General features: G+C 42.1%; 1 long non-coding RNA gene across 1 annotated transcript; it reads right to left on the bottom strand.

The window, feature by feature from the left end:
* Positions 1-112: 112 nt before the first annotated feature.
* LOC136766440 (uncharacterized) lies at positions 113-4,391 on the bottom strand. Its single transcript, XR_010821740.1, has 2 exons — positions 3,955-4,391; positions 113-3,797 (listed from the first exon to the last, which is right to left on the bottom strand). It is a non-coding gene; the product is annotated as an uncharacterized LOC136766440 (long non-coding RNA).
* Positions 4,392-19,419: the final 15,028 nt, after the last annotated feature.

Consider the following 19,419-nt stretch of genomic DNA (forward strand, 5'->3'; position numbering starts at 1 on the left):
ATCTCATAATGACCATTGTCCTTGAGCCTGATGCCTCTTTCCATCTTTGACAGGAATCGGAGATCCTCTTGAGAGATGTGACTGTCCTCCAAAGACCTTTCGACAAAGTCCGATTCCAGCACCTTGATGACATCTGCAGGTGAGACTACCTCTTTGACTTGAGTTCTACAGACATAGTGAACTTCGCTTGTGAGGTTTGAAGAGGACTGAAGACCAGGCATCACTTGCCTCACGATGACCTGGTGACTTATTCCAATTTCATCTCCATAGTCAAGACATGGGTTGCCATAGCCAACTACGCTCCAGCCCAGGTCTGTTCTCTGAGCAAAGGGCTGATTTTCTTTACCAGGCACCACTTGCCTTGGGACAAGAGCTTGAGGACAGTTGTAGCCGATTAGCAGGCCCACGTCGCAGCTTTGTTGAGGAGCAATCTCGTCTGCGATGTGTTCCAGATGAGGCCATGCCTTTGCAGTCTCTGGTGTGGGAATATGATCTCTGTTTGCAGGGATGAATTCTCTTGAGTAGGTCACTGGCAGAGGAATTATCTTGTCTGAGTAGAATCCTCTCACTTGTAGTCCAGTCAGTTTCCGACAGGACACAACTGTGTTTCTTGAAGCCATTGTGGAGAGCTTTAGCTGAACTGGTTCCTTCTTTGTGTGAAGAGTCTTTGCCGTTTCTTCCAGGATGAATGTCGTGTCGCTCTGTGTATCGAGGAGTGCATACACAAGAACTTCACGATCTGGCTCACTTGTGACTGACAACCACACTGGAATGACTGTGGATGTATGAGTGTCTTTAACATTCTGTAAAACTCTGTTGGATGTTGACTCACGTGATGATCTTGCTGCCCTATCTTGTGGCCGCTCTATTTTCCTTTCCCTTGACTTGCCACTGTTCCCTGCTCCACTAAGCCGTGTTGACATCCTTTCTTCTTTGGTGCGATTATCATGGAGGCAAGCTGGATGTCTTTTTTCACACATATCGCAGATCTCTCTGTTTTCACAGTCCTTCGAGCGATGGCCAAACTTCAGACAGCCGAAACACAATTTCTTCTCTTGAACAAACTTGACTCGCTCTGAAATAGTCTCATCCATAAATTTGCGACACTTGTGTAGACTGTGACCTGCCTTCTCACAGAAGACACAGCTTGTGGTAACAGCTTTCTCGTCTGAGTTGGTTGCCAATACCTTTGCTCCATGACCTCTTGTCTTTGAAACCTTGATCTTCTCATTTTCACTTGGTTTTAGAGCGTGGAGGGACGTTATTGGGTTACAGGCGATTTTGGCTTCACGTGTGAGAAACTTGACGAACTGGCTAAAGCTTGGGAACGTGTGACTTTGTTCTTCCACTTCTATCACCTTCCTATTCCATCTTGAGGTCAGCCAGTCTGGAAGTTTAGAGAGTATTTTCTGATTTTCGTTGCAGTCGTTGAGTACTTCAAGACCTCTGATCTGAGACATGGCCGCCTCACAGCTGCGAAGGAAGTCAGCGAGTTCTTGAAGTTCCACACTCCCCTTAGAGTTTATTTTGGGCCACGTATCAAGCTTATCTCTGAAGGCCTTGGCGATAAGGAATGGATTGCCGTATCTCTCTTCTAGGATGGTCCACGCTGCACAATAAGCTGACTCTGTGCCTAGCAAGAAGTAGCTTTCAATGGCCTTTTTGGCTGGTCCACCCACATACTTTCGCAGATAGTATATTTTCTCTTCAGCTGGTATGTTTTTCCTGTCAATAAGTGTCTGAAAGGAGACTTTCCAGTCATTAAATCTGAGTGGGTCGCCGTTGAACGTTGTTGGTTCAGGTACGGGAAGACGACTCGCACTGATGGACTCTGCGAATGCTCTAACAAGAGCTGCAGTATTGTCTTCTTGTTTTGGTTGTGTCAGAGAGTGAGGTGGGGAGCGATGCTGCAATAGGCTACTTTCATGCTTGACTTCCTCATTCTCCTTCGGAGGGACACATTGATGGAGCAGCCCAAATATTTCTTCATCTGAGCATTCACTTTGTTCATATACTTGCTGTCTCGCCTTAGCAGCCTCTAGCTTCTTGATTGTCTCCAATCTTTCTAGTTCTCTGCGCTTGGCTTCCAGCACCCTTTGTCTTTCTGCATTTTCAGCCTCTTGATTAGCTCGTAAATTGGCTGCTTCAGTTTCGAGTCTTTCAAGTTCTTTGATATGACGTTCTTGCTCTAGCAGTACTTTTAAAGTGGCTTCATTGGCAGCAACTTCAGCAGCAGCATCTCGTCTTGCAGAAGACTGGCTTGAACGGGATGTTATTCTTGAGTTAGTTTGAGAATGAGCAGACGACTTGGTGCGGTGAGAGTTGACGCTTACTTTGTCTGAGGCTGCAGCTTCAATTACAGACTCTATTGATTTCACTCTTTGTTCTTCACCCCCTCTTGTGTCTAGAAGAGCCTTTGCAGTCTGGATGATTGTTCTTGTTACTGCTTCGCAGGTGTCTGCTCTGCGACGTGTGTCTTGGTCGGGAATGTCAATGTGCCTTAAATCTTCATAAACAACGTTCAGATTATCTGAGGCATTGCTTATCTTAGTGATGTGGTCACGCAGCAGGTTGTTTGAGCATTGTCCACTCAGCGCTTGTTTGGCATCCTTAGCGATAGCTTTCCACTTCTCGTAGCTCACACTGAAACGGTGTGCAAATCTTCTTACTTGCTGATCGTGCAGTTCTTGGCCCTTTTCCGTAAACCTGCGGACCCTTTGGCTTCTATGTGGCTCTTGTGAGGAAGTGTGGTTATCTCCTGTGCCTTCAGCAGCTTGTGGTTGCATGTCTGCGCAGTGCTGCTGCGCGTCTTCACCTGCACCCTCTTTGTCACTCTCAAAGAAAAGCTCAAACTCTGACATTTTGCTTTAGTTTGGTTTAAATCTAAACTTGTTTTTTAGTTGAGTAAATTACCTTGTTCACAATAATCTAAGTTATGTTTAACTTAGCTTAAGCTCAATTGAGTAGTTGTTTTTAATCTCTGATATGTGAATAGTCAGCCTTTAATTACTTGCAGCTACTGACACTACTTTGGAGAAAAATTACTCTCTGCAGCTAAATTAACTTGCTTTTTCCAAAATAAAAACTGTACTAACTGTACTCAAAGACTAGTAACACTCACTTTGTGATCTATGGAGCTATGGTCTTCTTGCCTGATAACTTGTTATAGTTATATATGGCCTTATTTAAATCTTAAATTACCACAAATGAAATTAAACAAACCAAAAATATTAACTCTTAGTTAAACTTGTACATATACCACATTAAGTAATAACCATTCACTTTTAAGTCTAAATATGACCAATTCTGCCTTACTCTCGGTACTAATAGTTCTTAATATTTACATCCTACTCATCAGTAGACACAATATCAACACAGTAGCAATATCAATCCACTTCAATTTGAGAAAAGGTAAGTAAACAAAACATTAACTAATGGGAAATGCAAAGAAATGTCTCATTCTCTTGCCCAGAACGCTTAATGTCTCTGAATTACAGCTTAATTTGCGTTATGAAACCTGATTCTTCCGTGGGCACTGCCTCTTCTCGCGCTGGAATGAAGGCGCGCACGCCCGACCACGACTCGCGCTCTCCGATGCCGTCTGTGAAGGCGCGCGCTGCGATGGAGATGTCTCGGCCCGACCACGACTCGCGCTCCCCGATGCCGTCTTCCTCGCCTCCTCATGCGGAGCAGTCGAGTTCTCACTGTAGCTCCCTCCAGTAGTCAACACGAAGCACGAGGTCTTGGTTAAAAAACGGGGTTTTATTTCAACAACATATCATGTCAACCCGTGAGAACTGGGTTGAAAGAGAGAAAAAAAATAAAAGGAAATTATAAATACAATGCATGTATGTATGTCTTGAATACAGTTTGTGCCGTTATAGTTACACACTAGTTAACACAAGCTATGCACATGAAATATATCACAGACAACTGGATACAAAAGAAACATACCTCGTAGGCTGCTTCCTACTTAGGAGGGGCTAAATCTCAAAAGCCTTCTTCCTTGTCTTCTTTTACTCGGATAATATACATTTAGATATCTTTATATTCTTAATATTTACTTAGCTCGGAGAGCTCTTGCGATGCTATGTTTTAGCTCTACACTTCAGATGTTGTGCCCCCTTTAATTACGTGCGGAACACAAGGATGGCGCTAATTAGTTCCGCCTCTACGATATCCTATTAATTTTAGGTAGGAACCAAAAAAATAGTCACAAACTTAACTAAAGCTGAGAGGCAGTTACAGAGGGGAGCTGGGAGAAGTGACTGGTAAGTAAGGGTGATGGTGTTATCTAGTGGGGAAAAGTGGAAGTGCTTGGCCTGGAAGAAGAGTGCTGGTCTGTGGCCGTGGGACTGGTAGATTGCAGTAATATTACAGCAAACATCTGTGCTGCTTATTTACTCATTGTATTGATTATTTCAAAAACATAAAAACACCATAAAAACATCTGTAATGCATTCATTTGGCGGCAGGCCAATTTGTTTATTAAGGGACCCTCACACAGTGAATTTGGGACAGTGCGGCCGAGATCATGGTCAGTCAGTAGCGGCGAATGCGCCTCCTCTTGGTGCGCTTGGTCTTGCCACCCCCCTCTGCAGTCCCTGAAACACAGAGCGAAACACACGTCACTGTCTCTGTCCCCCTTCATCGCCTCCCCACTCTGTCCTGTTACTCTGGCCTCTGGATTCGGTTCAAAGCTCAAGTGTTGATGGAAACTACAGAAAAAACGATTGCCACTCCTGTGAAATACATTTTCAAGGCTCCTTATGAAAACCAACTAACCCACTGGAGAGAGACGGCGCGCTTCCCACTGAGAGACTCATCGCATCAGAACGTACCTGCTGGGAGATGTGCCGGCTCCCCTCTGGCCTGCCTTGCTGCTCCTGGCTGTGTTGGACAGGTCTGTGTGCAGAAAGGGCAGAATCTCTCAGTACAAACGCTACACACAGAGCTCTGCTGATGAGGCCGTCATGCACAGTGTGCGGCTGTGTGACACGCAGGAGGGACTGACGCACACTGACGCACAAATCCTCCCGCAGCTCCAGGAGAACAGGGACCACTGCCGTGCGATCCAGGTCGCATTGTGACAGCAGCCCTGCCGTCCACAGCTTCTGCAGGAAGATCACCTTCCCTGGAGACCTGGACACCAGCACGGATACCTGCAGCAGCAGGATGTCCTCCAGCGCCTCCCGCCTGCGCTGCAGCTTCCTGTCACTGGAGATGGGGCACAGCTGCTGCAGCAGACTGCGCACAACAACTCTGATACATTCATCAGAGCACTCTGGGGCACTCTGCAAAGTCAATTAACACATATAACATATGAATACACACACAAGGACAATAAAACTCAATACACACACAAACAGTTACAGATACACACAGCTCAGTAGCAGAGGGCAGTAACACAGTCACACACAGCTCACTAAAACAGCAAACTAACATTAACACACAGCACAGTTACACACTGACAAGCTTACTAGCACAGTGGTGTAACACACTCACAGCTCACTGCAACAGCGCAGTATCACTTACACACCGCTGACTATATCAACACAGTAACACACACAGCGCAGTACAACAGTGCAGTAACACACGGACTCATTTCATGGGAAAAGGTGCCAATCTGTTGCTGCCAGAAAAATGAATAATACAAGCGCTGCCCTGTTGATTCACATGTGGTAGAAAATGTGGGCAAAGCTGCCATCTTGCCAAGGGCTACTGTACGGCTGCAAATGTTATCAAACAATACAGATATATGTAATAAATCCGACCTTTGAGGCAATGCTGCATAAGAACAAACGCTAATATATAATAACTATATATGTGAATAACATAAACATAAACATATTATTGCCTGTGTGTTGTGTGTCAGGTTGTGTGTATAGCTTCTTTTTGAAGCAATGTCGTCAATAACTGCTTCATAAGAAATTTGCTGGGCGAGTTCTCCGTTAATGCTGATTAAAGCAAGTCCACTAAGTCCACCAATGATTCATTGTGGAGCACAGGTCATTTTTTACCTGCTTCAATTTTGAAGCAAAACTGTGTCAGGCCACAAGGCTGGATCAATAGGTTGAGCTTGGGGTACTGTGCCTCCTATTTCACTTTTTGTTGATGTTCCAGGTGTGGCTTTGTCTCCTCCAGACTCAATGACTTCCAGTCTCTCACTGCTGCCTTCGACCTCATGGCTACTCTCTGGCCCTTCACTCTCTTTGCCCTGTTGATGCTCTGCCTCAAGGCCACTTACTCAAAACTAGGAATTACGCAAAGGTGACAAAAATGTTAAGGCAGCCAGGATTTGTTTTAGTTTTTTTCAGTAATTTGTTCAGTAATTTCTTTACAGTAACACACCCACCCACTATTTGGGATAACAAACAGTTTTGCCTACAAGACAAAAAATACAAGACAACATAACATTGCCAAAAAATAATTACAGATGAACACTTCCTGGACACCACTTCAGTGAATGAACATCAGTGCCTTTATCGTTTTTTCTAGCTGGGTATGGACAGGATTTCCCCGTCCTATTGAACCAATATAGACTATATATAATCATATTAAGTCACTGACTTACAGTCAGTCAGCTGCAGAAAAGTTGCATTTTTGCTTTTTGTTCATCGTACCCTATCTCTTCATACATTCATTGGGTGGGACCCACTTTGCAACGGAAACACTAATTGGTTTCACTACAGGTGAGTGACAATTCATCTATATCCAATGGACAAAGAGCCTAGTTTTTTGCAGCCTGTCATATAGGGAGGTTACGGTTACGGAGGCCCATATTCAGTCCAAGTCCGAGGCCCTAGGCAATTACCTACTCTGCCTATAGGTAGCGCCGGCCCTGAGTCAGTGAAGTAGATGTATTGCTGCCATAACTTACAAGTGCATTTCACATTACTTTTAGGTCATTGTTAGTCAAAATTATTTCGAATTTAGTTGCTAGTAGAATAATGTTTCAATACAAATGTCTTGTGAAAAATAGTTTCTCATTTTCCAACTAAACTATTCACTAATGCAGTACATTGTAATGGATGAATCCTCAATCTAATGAAGGTCATTTGACCGATATTATGGCCATACATGAGCAAATGTATGTGAAGAATGCATTCCAGCTTCCTGCTGTGCATCAGAAGGAGTGTTCACCCAGTCTTCTTTCACACAGTAATCAGCATATTGTTCAGGTATTGTTTCAGTATCGAGTATTGTGAGAATAAACCTAGTATTGGTATCAAAGTAAATATTCTGGTATCATGACAACACTTGTCCTACGTGGAGTACTCTGTGAGTGTGTGAGTGTGTGTGTGCTGTACTGGCTGGGTGTGTGATACACTCTGTGTGTGTGTCCTGCCCTCCTTTGTCATTTCCTCTGGTTCTGTGGTCTTCTCCTGTGAAGATGTCTTTACAGACCTTCAACCAAGCAAGATCTGCCAGTGAGCCAGAAGTGTAACAAAAGCCACCACATCCGCCTGTTCTGCCAGTAAAGGTTGGTCCTCAGATGGAACACCAAAAATGTCCAGTAATGGACAAGGATCCAGTGGTGTCTGCAGGAGAGAGAGAGAGAGAGAGAGAGAGAATGAAAGACCAGTAATCGGCAATCATTTAGGGCAAGACCAGAACATGTGAGTCAAGTCAGCTATTTAGAGGTTACATCTGTCACAGGTCCCATCCAGCCCAGGGTAGGTCCTGGCCATTCTCTCCTTAGACAAGTGAGCTCTCTGCAGTATCGTAACAGCAAACAGCAACAGCGGCGAGCTTGAGCTCATGTTTATGCTGCGCAGATTTCCACAGTTCTGCACAGATCTGCAGAATTCCTCCGATCCCAATGGCGGAGCAGCACAGATCTGCACAGAACTGTGGACATCTGCGCTACACAAACGTGAGCTGTAAATGTACAGGTCCATGTTTGTTTACTTTTCTCTGCATGGATCACGCGTGTTTCCGCAAGACGTGTGGAGTTTGAGGCTGTGTCGGAGAGGCCCACGACAAAGGACTTCAGATGAGTCGTTAAGTGTGTGACCCCCTGTACTTAAGCGGTCGTGCAGTGTGCTCTCCTTCACGACACAAAAGACACACATTCAGTGAGCGATGGTTGTAACAGTGAGCTGCCCGTCATCCTCAAAATGGTCTCATTGTAGAAATGGTGTAGTTTGAGCCTGAGTTTCCTCAGCCACACGGCCATTCCATCCTCTTCCTACCATTAAATACATATTTGTTATAGTTTTTTTGTAGTAAAGGGGTTGTTACACATACAAATTCACGTAAATGTTATGACTGCCACCATATACCAAAGGTTATCAAAATCAGGTAAAAGCATTGTTTAAACATATTTTATAGTTGTTACACAACAGGTTTACATATGTAGTCCTACCATTAAATACATATTTGTTATAGTTTTTTTGTAGTAAAGGGGTTGTTACACATACAAATTCACGTAAATGTTATGACTGCCACCATATACCAAAGGTTATCAAAATCAGGTAAAAGCATTGTTTAAACATATTTTATAGTTGTTACACAACAGGTTTACATATGTAGTGTAAACCGTGTAAAACAAGTTTACTATGCATAAGGTTAATTTAAATATAATGCAAACATGTATTTTACAAGGTATTTTAAATACATTTGTGAACAGTGTGTAAACCTTAAGGAGTTTGATTAAAGTTTTAATCATTTTACTGAGACGTTTAGGAGCCTCTCCAGGACTCGGTAGGTACCAGGCTAGATGTGACCACTTTGTATTATCCTTGACATCAAGTGCTGTGCTGGTCTTGCAGTCAGGAGTGTCTCTGTCTCCTGGCTGAACCGAGAGAGCTGGAGACTGGGCCAGTACAATCTCTCCTCTGGATTGGGACACAAAACGACAATTATCAGCAATTTCAATTTCAAATGTATACTCATTATTCTGAATTCCATATTAGGAAAGAAACAAACTTTTGTTTTGTTTATAAAGTAAACCAAATATAAATATAATTATTTACCAGGAAATAAGCAAAGTGCCCAGATGAAAATAATAGGATTTTTGCAATGCAGATATATATTTAATATAATCATTCAATTTTCACTTTAATTTATATTATTCCAAATCCAATATAGTTGTTACATATATATATATATATATATATATATATATATATATATATATATATATATATATGTTAATGTTTAAGCTTCATTATTTTTAATTCAAATGTTAGTAAAAATCCTCACATGGACACAAACAAATAATACAATTATTGTATAAATAAAAACATCTTTCCCTGATTTATACTGGTTTAATGAAATTCATTGAGAAGCAGAAAGTTTATTTGTATTCATTGCTTGCCTATACCTTTCCAGTATGACTCCCACCCCTGCTCTCTGGTTAGACTCAACCTCTCACTTTGCTTCTAAATGGATTCACCTCCTGATTGATTGAAATGTAAAACACTTTTGAGCTAATTAATGTTAAAAATAGATATACTTTACACAGCACATAAAAAAACATAAAGAAGTGTAATCCTGCCATTGTTTCACATATCACAGTGTTAGGCAGGTCAATATGTAGCCCAAATGGAATCAACATGTCAGTGTATTTGATCACGTCTGACAGAATAGGGGCTGAAGCTCACAGCCCTTCCCAGAGCCAAGGCTGGGCTCCACTGATCTGCCCTCCCTCCTCCCTCTGCAGCGCCCTTGACACATTCACACAGCACTCTAATGTGTCAGGACTCCTCTACTGACACAAGGACATGTCATTGACAGGGGCCAGTCAGCGACCACAGTCTCATCCTCATTCCAGACTGTGTCTGTGTTGAAGAGAGGAGGGAGAGCATCGCAGACAGAGATCTACAACACTGGAGATGGGATAATGTTGCTGTCTACATAGTTTGCTTAAAACGACAGTGACAGGGCAGAGAGTATATTTCTGCTTTTGAAACTGACTGGTGACATATATTTGTTCAAATAAGGCAATTGATTTAAAATAGCAGATATTCAAATACTAAAATATATATTTTAATCGGTACCTTATAAGTTTCTCCTTTATAGCTTCATGTAGCTCAATGTTATTATTGAAGATCAGTGTGTGTGCAGTGCAGCTCCTCACAGGCTGTGTCCCATTTCACTGCCTTCACCCTCAGCACCTGCAGTAGGTCTCAGCTGCAGCAGTGCAGTCTCTGTGCAGTTCAGCTGAGGGAGGTTTTTGTACGACTGTGTAGCACGGTGTGAACACACTCTTACTGTTGAGATAGTGGTAACTCTGACAGTAGTAATCTCCTGCATCTTCAGGCTGGACTCCACTGATGGTCAGAGTGAAGTCAGACCCAGATCCACTGCCACTGAATCGCTCTGGGATCCCAGACTGACGGGTAGTGGCAAGATAGATCAGGAGTTTAGGAGCTTCTCCAGGTTTCTGTTGGTACCAGGCTAGGTAGTGCTTGCCATTGTAAGTACCCACTGCACTGCTGGTTTTACAGTTCACAGTGACCGTCTCTCCTTGTTGAACAGATTTGACTTGTGGAGTCTGAGTCACAGTAACCTGTCCTCTGGTTTCTAAACATAATAAACATATATTAAGTTAATGAAAGTTTAAAAATATACACATTTTAAGACTTTTTTACATTAAATACATGAAGAAAAGTATTAGAAAATAATACATAACTGAAAACACATATTAGAAAATGATACATACAAAATAACAATTAACACATTTCTTACCCTGAGTGCAGATGGCGAGAGCCCAGATGAAGATGGTGATGAAAGTCATTGTTGTTGTGGATTGTGTTGCCATGAAGGGCAGCTCTCAGTCATGAAGTGTTAAACTCACAGGGCTATAAACACTCCCAGAGCACTGAAGCATGTGCTGCCCATGCAAAGTGGCTCTTGTATGCAAATTGTCTTCCTGGGTACAACAGTCTCTTGTAGTCCAGCAGTGCTGTGAACTCAGGCTGGATGCTGTGTGTCTGACAGAGTGAGATGAGCAGTTTAGGATGAAGTCTCCAAAACAACAGGACTAGAAAACAGCTTTATGAGTCATAGGTTTTATATGTTACCTGAGTAGGACTAAGCCTTTTCAAGTTCATTTAATTGACTCCTTCAGTCAGTCTTTAGTAATAGTATAGGACACTGTTTAGTTTTGTATTATAATAACCTGTATTATTATGCACTCATTGCTTGATGAACCACAGAAGTGTTGTGTCTCCCTCTAGTGGTCAGTGTTAATAGCTACAGTCTGCATTGCTTTCATTGATGTTGCCAGCAGACATCTGAAGAGGAAAGTAGCTGTAACACATCCAGGCTCCTGCTTTATCTGACTCGTATGTAAATGGTTTGCAGTTGTAAGCTGAGTTTTCATTAAAGGCAACGAATAATAATTGTCAAAGAATTACTACAGGTAATGCAAAAATTATATTTGAAATAATGACCAAACACCTTTTTAATACTGTATTCATCTCTTTTAACTTTAGAAAATACAAATAATTGTAAATGGATGGCAGTGCTCATTATTGAGTGTTATTACATTATGGGTATAATTATTACGTTGTCCTAACAATTTTTTTATCATGCGGATAACGTAATAAATGCCAATGACGAAAGTAGCTCTAACACATCCAGGCTCCTGCTTCACCTGACTGCCATTCCAACAGATCCAGTGCTGTGCCTGTCCAGTCACACATCATTCAGAAACAGGGAGACAGTGATCCAGTGTGGGTGAACAACAGGGCTTGTCCCTATTTGAGGGATCGGGTGAGACTGCATGCAGAATCCAGGTGTTGGCAGTAATATACCCCATTGCTTATATTTAGTACATTCATTTGACAAAGTACAAAAATAAAAACGTTGAAATTAATGTAAATATTAGTATTAAAACGGGTTCAGACCACTTTTAATTTGTTAAAGATTATTGTAGGCATATAGATAAACATAACAGACACTTTTTCAAGCATTTAGTGTCTTATTAGATTGACGTCTTTAGCATTTTCCCCTCTGTCCCACTGTGCACTGCACAAAAATAATGTTGAAAACTTAGGGCAAAAACGATTGAGTAATTCAGGGCGAGGGGTCTGGGGGTCCTCCCCCAGAAGATATTAAGAACATAAGAAAATTTACAAACGAGAGGAGGCCAATCGTCCCATCATGCTTGTTTGTTGTCCACTATAATCTGGACTATAAAACAAACATAATAATAACAATAACAGAAACAAACAGCAGTACAACACAGAGCCCCATGTCACGAGGAACTAAATTAATGATATGTACAAAAGAACTTAAGAACATAAGAAAGTGTACAAACGAGAGGAGGTCATTCAACCCATTGTGCTCGTTTGGTGTCCATTCATATCTAAGTGACCCGAGGATCCTATCCAGTCTATTTTTAAATGTTCCCAAATTTTCAGCTTCAACCCCATCGCTGGGGAGTTTGTTCAGATTGTGACAACTCTGTGTACAGAAGTGTCTCCTGTTCTCTGCCTTGAACGCCTTGAAGCCCAATTTCCATTTGTGTCCCCGGGTCTGTGTGTCCCTGCTGATCTGGAAAAGCTCCTCTGGTTTGATGTGGTCAATGCCCTTCATGATTTTGAAGACTTGAATCAAGTCCCCACGTAGTCTCCTCTGTTCCAGGGTGAAAAGGTTCAGTTCCTCAGTCTCTCATTAGGACATTCCCTTCAGACCTGGAATAAGTCTGGTTGCTCTCCTCTGAACTGCCTCTAGAGCAGCGATATCTTTCTTGAAGTGTGGAGCCCAGAACTGCACACAGTATCCAGATGAGCTCTAACCAGTGCATTGTACAGTCTGAACATCACTGCCCTTGTTCTCAATTCTACACTTTTGACAATATACCCTAGCATTGTGTTTGCCCTTTTTATTGCTTCCCCACATTGTTTGGATGGAGAAAGAGAGGAGTCCACATAGACTCCTAGGTCTTTCTCATGCGTTACTTCATCTAGTTCTATTCCTCCCATATTGTAATTATAGTGGACATTTTTGTTACCTACATGTATTACCTTGCACTTGTCCACATTGAATTTAATCTGCCAGGTGTCGGCCCACAATATTAAAGTCCCTTTGAATAGCCTGTGCTGCCGATATTGTATCTGCTTGAGCCACCTATTTTAGTATCATCCGCAAATTTGACAAGTTTGCTAACTATTCCAGAGTCCAGATAATTAATATAGATTAGAAAAAGCAAAGGCCCTAGTACTGATCCCTGTGGAACTCCACTAACAACCTCACTCCAGTTAGAAGCGACTCCTCTAATCAACACCCTCTGCTTCCTATACATCAACCAGTTCATAATCCATCTACTTACATTACCCTGAATGCCTACAGCTTCCAATTTGAGGATCAGTCTTTGGTGTGGAACCTTATCAAAAGCTTTCTGGAAATCTAAGTATATCATATCATATGCTTTCACCTGATCTACAGCTGCAGTTGCATGTTTAAAAATTCTAATAAATTAGTAAGACATGATCTGCCTCGTCTAAACCCATGTTAAATATCTACAAGAATATGGTTTTCATGAGATGCTCCTTTATTTTTTGTCTAATATTTTTTCCAACATATTACAAGTGATGCAGGTGAGACTGATTGGTCTGTAATTTCCTGGCTCAGTTTTGTCCCCTGTCTTGTGGATTGGTATGACATTTGCTGTCTTCCAGTCAGTTGACACATCCCCTGTTCTAAGTGTCATTTGGAATATTTGAGTTAGCGGCCTATAAATAATTTCCCTCATTTCTTTAAGTACTGTTGGAAATATACCATCTGGCCCAGGTTATTTGTTTGTTTTTAATTATGCTAGTCCCTGTAGTACCTCCTCCTCATTTATCCTGATCTCCCTTAGGGTTTGACTGGACTGATTGTTAACCTGTGGCATGTCATCTGTTTTATCTTTTGTAAAAACTTCTGTGAAATACTCATTTAGAACATTTGCCACATCTTGTTCATTTTCCAAGTGTGGCAGGGAGGGGGTTAATTTTCCCTCCCTGCCTGCTCATGGACTGCAGGTGGTATGGGTGATTGATCAATTAAGGTCAATCAACCCCAGCCACCTGCTATATAAGGAGGCTTCAGCCTCCCATTAGGGGTTGGAGAGGTGGACCTGCCGACCTGCCGACCTGCCGACCTGCCGACCTGCCGACCTGCCGACCTGCCGACCTGCCGACCTGCCGACCTGCCGACCTGCCGACCGACCACACGTGTTTTGTTTGAGTATGTACGTTACATAGGTCCAGCCTGTGTATTTTTCTATGACTTTTGTGTATCTTTTTGTTTGGCCATTGTGCCAGTTTCTTTTGTTTATTTAATAAAGCCTGTTTTGTTTACCTGTGGTCTGTCTCCAAGCCTCCATTACTGGCTACCCCGCCACACCAAGATACTTCCATTTTTGCCCTTTATCTGTTTCAATTCCAACCTTATTGTCCTCTTGCTAAGAGCTTTTTTCAATACTACAACAGCATTACTTTTAGCTCCAAGAGCTATGTTTCTTTCTATTTCCCTCTTTGCTTTCCTGATCCCTTTCTTAAGATCTCTTTGCAGCTCAACATATTCTATGTATTTTGTTTCGTCTCCATCCCTTTTGTATGTGCTATACAACATTTTCTTCCTCTTGATATTTTTTTTTGCATACCTCTGTTAAACCATTTTGGCCACTATTTTTTGGTGCTCACTTTGCTAAGCTTTGGTACAAATTTCTCCTGAGCCTCAAGCAGTATATTCTTAAAATATACCCATCCATTTTCAACTGACTCTGTATCCAATGTGCTGCAGTCTACCTCTTCTAAGTGTCGTCTCATACCTTCAAGGTATGCTTTTCTAAAATTGTAGAGCATTGTTTTAGACTTGGGCCTTGTTTTTTGAAAGAATGCCTCAAAGCTAACCATGTTGTGATCACAATTTGCCATTGGTTCTCTAACTGTTGTCCCTCGGACTCTATCTTGGTCATTTGAAAATACCAAGTCAATGCATGCACTCTCCCTGGTTGGTTCCCTGACAAATTGAGTTAGAAAGCAGTCATTTACCATCTCAACCATTTCTATTTCTGCTTCTGTAGTCTCAACTGTTCCCAGTCTATGTTTGGGAAATTGAAATCCCCCATTATAACAGCCACATTCTTGCTACATGCAGTCCTGATTACACTGTACAATTTGGATGGTCTGTAACACACTCCTACCACTAATCCTCCACATCTCTTGTCCAAAAGTTTCACCCACAAAGATTCTGTTCTGTTACTGGGATCTAATTTTAGTTCTTCTGCCTCAATGTCATTTTTCACATATAATGCTACCCCACCCCCTCTTCGATTTTGTCTCTCCTAAACTTTGTGTATCCTTCTAACTTGTATTCATCCCCATCGTTTTCTGTAAGCCATGTTTCCGTCACTCCTACAACATCATAGTCACATGCCAGCACTGTGGCTTCTAAGTCAAACATCTTGCTCCTTATACTCCTGGCATTGAGGTACAAACATCTCAGGACTTTCCTACTAGCGGGTTCCCTTTGTTTTCTTTCCTTAGTGGAACATCTCCCATTGTCAGAGCTCCCTGCCCCCCTGGTCCCTAGTTTAAATGATTCTCAATTTCTCTGCACATATGCTCTCCCAATGCATTAGCCCCCCTTCTGTTTAGATGTAAACAGGTTTGTACATGTCCCATCTATCCCAGAAGAAAGACCACTGCTCCATAAACCTAAACCCCTCTTCCCTACACCAAGATTTCAGCCACGTGTTAAACGTTCTAATCTCTGCCTGTCTCCCTGGCCATGCACGTGGTACCGGAAGTATTTCGGAGAAAACTAGCGTGGAGGTTCTGCTCTTTAGTTTTTTTCCTAACTCTTTAAATTTGTCCTACCTTTTCCTATGTCATTGGTTCCAATGTGGACCATGAACAGTGGATTCCCCCCGGATTTGACCAGTAGCCCGTCTACTAGTTTAGGGAGATCTGCAACCTGAGCACCAGGCAGGCAAGACACCATATTGACCATTAGAGACCTGAAATGCGCAAATTAAGTGCAGCAAACTAGACGCGGTTCTGGTGCTGGTCAATCACAGATCTGTGTTGGTGGGTCTCTGATTGAAACTGATGAGGATGCACAACTCTCGATGTGTGCGCTGCTAGAAATACACATCTGCATTGGAAATCAGCTGTTTCCATCGCTGATGTAGGAGTTTCTTAGGTGAACACAAGCTATGAGCCCCCCTTCCCTGGTCGTGTGTAAGCACTTTTATATTTTGGAGGCAAGGTTGAAATATGTCCACATGTCAAACGATCTGCAGTTTAGCTGTTTATTTATAGAAATCAGGAAAACAAACAGAATACCTGTGTTTTTGACGAGTACAAAATGCCGCTCTTGCCCCAGTCCAGACCGGTACTGAGCCGCCCGAAGCGGGAATCTGAGCGCAATCAGCTCACTGACTGAACACGGGCTCTATGACATCCGGTATTAATAGGTCACATCCTATCGGCTAATAACCAGGAAGGGCTGCTACTAGGTTCCACACAATAACAAGCAACAAGTGCAACAAACCTCCGTAACAAAACATACATTACAAAAAAAAATCATGATAATAAGTTAATTAAAATTATTCTTGCGGTCCATTCAAAAGTGTCCGGCGGTGCGGATTTGGCCTGCGGGCTGCCTATTGACTACCCCTGCACTATACACACTTCCCTTGCTTAACCCACTATTCCTACACTGCAACAAGTACTGGGAGAGATAAACACGTAGAGATATTAATCTTTTTGAAAATATTTATTTAAGTATCTTCAATATACTGTACATGAACATTCTCAACATGTTTTACGGCATAATAGGCAGACACTGTATATACAAATAACAAAACCTCCCTTAGTTGTGACTGGCGAGCCGACACTGGCCTCTGTGGCTGCAGCGGCTATTACAGCAGCGCACAGGCACGCACACATCAGTTTGTGTTTTGGGTTAAACTGCACTACTTTTACAAGTGTTGATTGGATTAATGCGTTGCATTTAGATCCATTTCTATTTCTGGGATTATTAATCTAAATGAATGTGCTGACAAATAAAGTAAATTGTTAAAACTCTAACTTGAGATTTTACTGGGGCACAGCAGATTTATACTGGAGCACGTGCCCCAGTAAAAGGGGTCTAGCGACGCCCTGTCTTCATCTTCTGCCCCTGGTCATTTGGGAAAGCAGACATGAAGATGAAAAGGATCAGCAGGCAGGACAAGGATTAGGTGTGAACACATGTACAAAGTGACAGTTTATTCTACTGTGGCCGTGTCACCGGAGGCTCCCAGGAGGTATTAGCAGCACTCAAATTGCACTGACAGCCATTTTGTTAGGATGACATCCATCTTGGTAAGGTGGTAGCCATTTTGTTAGGATGACATCCATCTTGGTAAGGGCACAAGGGCACCTTGACAACAGGGCACCGCTACCTCACCCTGTTGTTGTGGGGGTGTGATGTTTATGAAGTTAAACTGTGTTTTTAAGGTTATATACTCACCTAAAGGATTATTAGGAACGCCTGTTCAATTTCTCATTAATGCAATTATCTAACCAACCAATCACATGGCAGTTGCTTCAATGCATTTAGGGGTGTGGTCCTGGTCAAGACAATCTCCTGAACTCCAAACTGAATGTCTGAATGGGAAAGAAAGGTGATTTAAGCAATTTTGAGCGTGGCATGGTTGTTGGTGCCAGACGGGCCGGTCTGAGTATTTCACAATCTGCTCAGTTACTGGGATTTTCACGCACAACCATTTCTAGGGTTTACAAAGAATGGTGTGAAAAGGGAAAAACATCCAGTATGCGGAAGTCCTGTGGGCGAAAATGCCTTGTTGATGCTAGAGGTCAGAGGAGAATGGGCCGACTGATTCAAGCTGATAGAAGAGCAACTTTGACTGAAATAACCACTCGTTACAACCGAGGTATGCAGCAAAGCATTTGTGAAGCCACAACACGTACAACCTTGAGGCGGATGGGCTACAACAGCAGAAGACCCCACCGGGTACCACTCATCTCCACTACAAATAGGAAAAAGAGGCTACAATTTGCACAAGCTCACCAAAATTGGACAGTTGAAGACTGGAAAAATGTTGCCTGGTCTGATGAGTCTCGATTTCTGTTGAGACATTCAGATGGTAGAGTCAGAATTTGGCGTAAACAGAATGAGAACATGGATCCATCATGCCTTGTTACCACTGTGCAGGCTGGTGGTGATGGTGTAATGGTGTGGGGGATGTTTTCTTGGCACACTTTAGGCCCCTGAGTGCCAATTGGGCATCGTTTAAATGCCACGGCCTACCTGAGCATTGTTTCTGACCATGTCCATCCCTTTATGACCACCATGTACCCATCCTCTGATGGCTACTTCCAGCAGGATAATGCACCATGTCACAAAGGTCGAATCATTTCAAATTGGTTTCTTGAACATGACAATGAGTTCACTGTACTAAACTGGCCCCCACAGTCACCAGATCTCAATCCAATAGAGCATCTTTGGGATGTGGTGGAACGGGAGCTTCGTTCCCTGGATGTGCATCCCACAAATCTCCATCAACTGCAAGATGCTATCCTATCAATATGGGCCAACATTTCTAAAGAATGCTTTCAGCACCTTGTTGAATCAATGCCACGTAGAATTAAGGCAGTTCTGAAGGCGAAAGGGGGTCAAACACAGTATTAGTATGGTGTTCCTAATAATCCTTTAGGTGAGTGTATATTTAAAAAAAAATGATAGGTGATATGTTTTATGAATAGACTTAGAATGGTACCATGTAAGCAAAATAAAATAAATTAAAAATACATTTGAGAATAATAACATAAAGTTTTAAATACTTCTATATTTTTTAGGTTATATGTTTTATGATACTGTGTTAGTAAAATAAATTAAAAATAAAAATACAATAAAATAAAGTTTTAAATACATATATTATTATTATTATTATTATTATTATTATTAGGTTATATATTTTATGAATAGACTTAGAATGGTAATGTGTTAGCAAAATAAAATAAATTAAAAATACATTTGAGAATAACAAAATAAAGTTTTTAATACTTATATATATATATTGTGACAGCCCGCTGCTGACGCCCGCTGATTATGTGCTCATGTGCGCAGCTGTGTCGTCGCTGCCTCGCTAACTGGCTGCGGATTCACGGCTGCGGGCAAAGAGCACCGGGGCGATTGTGACGTCAGCGGCAGCTGTGCCCTGTCTGCCGCCGAGAATAAGGAGTGAGACGTACAACCCAAACTGCCCGCAGCCACTATTTTGTGTGGACGTTTTGTTTTGCTTTTTTTATTTTAGCCCTTGTGTTTGTCGTGTGTGAACCCAATAAACCCCGGACACCAACGGAACCCGAGACTCTCTCCCTCTTTGTGTCCGTTTCTTGCATATATAAGGTTATATGTTTTATGATACTGTGTTAGTAAAATAAATTAAAAATTAAAATAAAATGA

The sequence above is a fragment of the Amia ocellicauda genome, chromosome 13, assembly GCF_036373705.1.
Source record: "Amia ocellicauda isolate fAmiCal2 chromosome 13, fAmiCal2.hap1, whole genome shotgun sequence".
In the NCBI taxonomy this organism is placed as follows: domain Eukaryota; kingdom Metazoa; phylum Chordata; class Actinopteri; order Amiiformes; family Amiidae; genus Amia; species Amia ocellicauda.